This window comes from Uranotaenia lowii, chromosome 2, assembly GCF_029784155.1.
Source record: "Uranotaenia lowii strain MFRU-FL chromosome 2, ASM2978415v1, whole genome shotgun sequence".
NCBI lineage: Eukaryota > Metazoa > Arthropoda > Insecta > Diptera > Culicidae > Uranotaenia > Uranotaenia lowii.
Window position 1 is genome coordinate 329,923,104 of NC_073692.1, and position 5,508 is coordinate 329,928,611.

The 5,508-nt window shown below is 32.3% G+C and overlaps 1 long non-coding RNA gene across 1 annotated transcript; it reads left to right on the forward strand.

Annotated features, from left to right (window-relative positions):
• The first annotated feature begins 4,075 nt into the window (after positions 1-4,075).
• Positions 4,076-4,802, forward strand: LOC129750172 (uncharacterized). The gene is made up of 3 exons (XR_008738321.1): positions 4,076-4,267; positions 4,333-4,447; positions 4,513-4,802. It is a non-coding gene; the product is annotated as an uncharacterized LOC129750172 (long non-coding RNA).
• The last annotated feature ends 706 nt before the right edge of the window (positions 4,803-5,508 follow it).

Consider the following 5,508-nt stretch of genomic DNA (forward strand, 5'->3'; position numbering starts at 1 on the left):
TGTGTGATAATAATTAGTACGAAAATAGTGTAAGAAATCCTTTTCCTTATTTATTGTGTATTTTTGGTATTGTTATTTTGGCTGAATTCGAATTTCGAAACCTCTCCTCCCCCCCTCCCATTGAATACAGCAAAAACCAGAATTTTCGAATTGAAAATTGTTGTTTTTTTTCAACATGAGCAGAATCTTGGCAAATCATTATATTTTATACAAAACAACCAGCAAATGCATACTTTAATATGCTAGGGACCTTGGAAACGATGGAATTTGTTTGGTTTGGATGGATTTGATTTGATTCGATTTCTTTATTGATACTTGCAAATAAAGAATACATTCTTGTAATTCTTTGCAATCGGATGGCAGATTAGAATTTGAAAGTTCTTATATAATATATTTATTTTATGAAGGATTAATCACCGAAATTTATATTTGTAGATTGAATTTATCGGCCTAGCGGTGAAAAGTGTTGTCCTTTTAAATAGGGACATCTAAAGATTATAAAAATTTTTTATTTATTAATTTATTTTTTTTATTTTTTTTTTAGGCGGTTAGAAGGTCCGGGGTTTGGATGCGAAACAATACGGTCGATAGTCTGATAGTCCGCACTGCAAGTCCTACTAATGTGTGGTGGTAGATGCAACTCTATCTGTATCAACCGCTTCATAGTAGTAGGCACGTGAGGAACAAAAATTTGATATGTGATGATATGCTTCTAAATAAATTCTACCCACTCATTTTCAACATCTTTCATTTCAATTAACCTTCTATCCACCTATATTAAAAAAAATTCATAATTTTTAGATGTCCCTACTAAAAAGGACATCACTTTTCACCGCTAGGCCGATAAATTAAATCTACATAATATATTCCAATCGAAACATTTTGTCTCTTTGTTTACTATAGGCTCGTTAGTTTCTACCACTTATTTTAAATTTTAAGACATTTTTTAAAATGTCACTACTAGATGAGCACTTATGTGAACCTAACAGAATTAGAATTATCCGGGTTTTTTTTTTCCTTCTGCTAAGAACGTGGATGGGGCAACAAAGTCAAGCAAAACATTTATTTCTATTAAATAAACAATCAAGTTAACTATGAATTTAATAAGTAATTTATTATCATTGACTGATGTTGAATCTATGAGCTAGCTGTAGTGAAACATAATTTTTGTGAAAGGATGATCAGATTGACCTGAGTTTCGCAGTAAAACATTATTAAACAATTATCTATCCCTAGTACTTTTTTAATGATTCTGGCTCATGTAAAGTCTAAAATCTTTTTTCTCGGAGACTCCCTAAGTGTTCGAATTGAACTTATAAATGTAGCTCAAAAATCTTTCGGCAGCCGGAAAGTTCTGGCAAGCCGATTTACTGAAAAGCCAGATAGCGAATGTCTACGTGTGTTGGATTGTTCACTGTGTTTGCTTCTTTTTTTTTTGCAAGATGCTCGACATGGAGTCCGGGTCCAGGAAACTTTCTGCAAAGAATACCGTAAACGACGAACCGTATAGGTATGTACCTACTTCCATACTATGGGAGTAAATCGGTAGGACGGTACACATGTTTGTCAACACGTTAAACTCGTTGGGCTGAATCAGTAGCATGATTGCTTTATAGATATGCTGGGCCAGTGGTGATAGTAGGGGTTTGTTTTTGTTCGTTTCTCTAGTAAATAGTTGTTTTTAACAGTTGGAATACATGTGTTTCTTATTTGATAAGACTTGATAAAAAATGTTAACATTTAAAAAAACTTTCAGCTTTTGGCTGGTTCCTTTCTGCGAGCAAATACATACATAGTTATTTTTAACAGGTGAAACTCATTTGTTTCATATTCGGTAACTAAAGAATAGTTCTTTCGTAAAAATTTCAATTAAAATCCCAGGTAACCAAAAGTTCCATAGAATGGTCTCTTAGAAGCTTACTCAGCCCTGATGGAAGGCTTTATAGCGTTCTACTCAGCTGAAATTTTAAGTTCTTATTGATACTTTCAAGTTCCATAAACAAAGCTGAGTAGAAGGTTATTCAGCTTCAAATGAAACTTTGAAAAAAAAAAATCTTGCAAAAATAAAGCGCTCTAAAGTCGTTTTTTACTTTTAATCCTGATTTGCTTTGATCTTTATTAAAATTTATATTTTTTTCTATTTTCAACAATTTTAAACTTACTTGAAAAATTTTCCTGCATGGAGATTTGAACCTGAACCTGTGGAATGAAAGCTGAGCACGTTACCTTTGAACCATGGCTGTTTTCTGATTCAATGGTATTTAAAACATCTATTTGAAATAATTTACGGGTTATCCTTTTAAAAGTAGGTGGGATGAAAAATAGAAAACAATCAGCTTCAAAAAGTAAAAACAGAAGTTGTGAAACGAGGGCTGCCGTACGAAATAAATTTTTGCTGTGCACCATGAATAGATAATCTCCGTGTGAGTCGTATCCGCAACATTTAAATTTGAACGTAAATGCACGAATTGAATTCTTTTTTGTGAAAATTGTATGTCATTGTATAATTTTTATTTGCAGTTTAAAAAACGAATATTACTAAATATGTGGACCGTGAACAAGCCGCTGCAATTTCTGTTACAATACAATCCAATTTTAAAGAACTGTAGAAACAGATTCTACAGGAGGAAGTTGTAATTTCTTTCTAGTTTTTTTTCTAAAATTTTCCTAAATTAAAACACATTTTATGTACATTATAGATTGGCTGAAACCAGATAGAAAATTTTTAAAAAAATAGCAGAATTGTTCGATTTTTACGGCAAATCGTCGCATTTAACATTGGAAAAATAATGAGCTCAATCGACCCACATTTTCTAAGTATTCATCGATGAACTTCCCGTGGAAATTATCTGCCTCTGATGTTTGTTAGAACGTACTAGGTGCTGGATGTGTCGTTAATGTTGCTGTGAGAGTTACTTTCATTGAAAAGGGAAAAAAGAAGAATCGGAATTACTATGTTTCTACAAATGTGGAAAACGTAGATACTATGAAATGTAGTCTGATAGTAAATATTTATAAGTAATTGAAATTTATAACCTAATAATATACACTCCTGATTAATATGCATTTCCCAAATAATTTTAACTTTATTTATGTTTCTCCCTCCACCCATTTTTGTCCAATCCACCATCGACGTAGGGATAAAGAATCTTTTTTTAAGAAAAATTCTGAATGAACATGATATATCGAACTGTTGCCAATTAAGAAAGGTTCTTTGATGTTCCAAAACTAAAGGGTTTGTGTTTGACAACTCTGGTTCATGGAAAGCTGGTGCTGAAATTTAACTTTTAATTAGTAAAATATTCTCCTAATATTATTTTCTTATGTACTTACTTATGTAATGTTCTTTCTTCATTCCATTTTTGTTCCAATAGCCGGCGACGGTAATAAAACAAACCATTCATTCTTATTTTTTGTAAATAATTAATTTTTGTTCACAAATTGAGAACGCCTTCGAAAATTTTTTGAGGAGAATGTAAACAAACCATTTGAAAATTTTGACACAACTCAACTCGCATTGAAGTTCCATAGAAGTTCCGCCTGGAACCAAAAAGTTCGTAAGAAGTTCCGAATGGAACCAAAAAGTTCGTAAGAAGTTCCGCACGGAATCAAATAGTTCACAAGAAGTTCGTAACGAAGCACGATAGGCCGAGTTGATATCCAGACTTTTTAAGGTACTTAGAACGCACAAATATCCCAAGTAACCAAAAGTTCCATAGAATGGTCTCTTAGAAGCTTACTCAGCCCTGATTGAAGGCTTTATAGCGTTCTACTCAGCTGAAATTTTAAGTTCTTCTTGATTCTTTCAAGTTCCATAAACAAAGCTGAGTAGAAGGCTATTCAGCTTCAAATGAAACTTTAAAAAAAATCTTGCAAAAATAAAGCGCTCTAAAGTCGTTTTATAGTTTTAATTATGATTATCTTTAATATTTATATTTGTTTCTATTTTCAACAATTTTAAACTTACTTGAAAAATTTTCCTGCATGGAGATTTGAACCTGAACCTGTGGAATGAAAGTTGAGCACGTTACCTTTGAACCATGGCTGTTTTCTGACTCAATGGTATTTAAAACATCTATTTGAAATAATTTACGGGTTATCCTTTTAAAAGTAGGCCGGATGAAAAATAGTAAACAATCAGCTTCTAAAAGTAAAAACAAAAGTTGTGAAGGCTGCCGTACGAAATAAATTATCCTTGCCATCAATTTTGCATACCATGAATTGATAATCTCCGTGTGAGTCGTATCCGCAACATTTAAATTTGAACGTAAGTGCACGAACTGAATTCTTTTTTGTGACAATTGTATCTCATTGTATAATGTTTATTTGCAGTTCGAAAAAGGAACATACCTACAAAATATGTGGACCGTGAACAAGCCGCTGCAATTTCTGTTACAATACAATCCAATTTTAAAGAACTGCAGAAACAGAGTCTACAGGAGGAGTTGTAATTTGTTTTTAGTTTTTTTTAAAAAATTTCCTAAATTAAAACACATTTTATGTACATTTTAGATTGGCTGATACCAGAAAACAAAATTTAAGAAAATTATCAAAATTGTTCGATTTTTACGGAAAATCGTCGCATTCAACATGGAAAAATAATGAGCTAAATCGACCCACATTTCCTAAGGATCCATCGATCCGTCGAAATAATCTGCCTTTGATGTTTGTTCGAATGGTACTGGATGTGTAGTTAATGTTGCTGTGAGAGTTACATTCATTGAAAAGGGAAATAAGAAGAATCGGAATAACTATGTTTTTACTAATGCGGAAAACGTAAAAAACTATGAAATGTAGTCTGATAGTGAATATTTATATATGATTCGAATTTATAACGTAATAATATACAATCTCTGATTAATATGCATTTCCCAAATAATTTTAACTTTATTTATGTTTCTCCCTCCACTTATTTTTGTCCAATTCACCATCGACGTAGGGATAAAGCAACTTTTTTGGGAATACTTCTGAATGAACATGATAGATCGAACTGTTGCCAATTAAGAAAGGTTCTTTGATGTTCCAAAACTAAAGGGTTTGCGTTTGACAACTCTGGTTCAAGGAAAGCTGGTGCTGAAATTTAACTTTCAATTAATAAAATATTCTCCTAATATTATTTTCTTATGTACTTACTTATGTAATGTTCTTTCCTCATTCCATTTTTTTTCCAATAGCCGGCGACGGTAACAAATTTTCTTAGAGAATGTAAACAAACTATTTAAAAATTTTGACATAACTCAATTCGCATTGAAGTTCCGCATGGAACCAAAAAGTTCGTGAGAAGTTCAACATGGAACCAAAAAGTTCGTAAGGAGTTCCACATGGAATCAAATAGTTCGCAAGAAGTTCGTAACGAAGCACGATAAGCCGAATTGATATCAGGAGATTTTAAGGTACTTAGAACGCACAAATATGTTATATGCTTCTAGTTCAGACTCTTTATGTTCGTTCAGAAGTCCAAATAAAGCACTTAGGGAAAACGGATTTTATTTCTTTCGAGTACCTTTT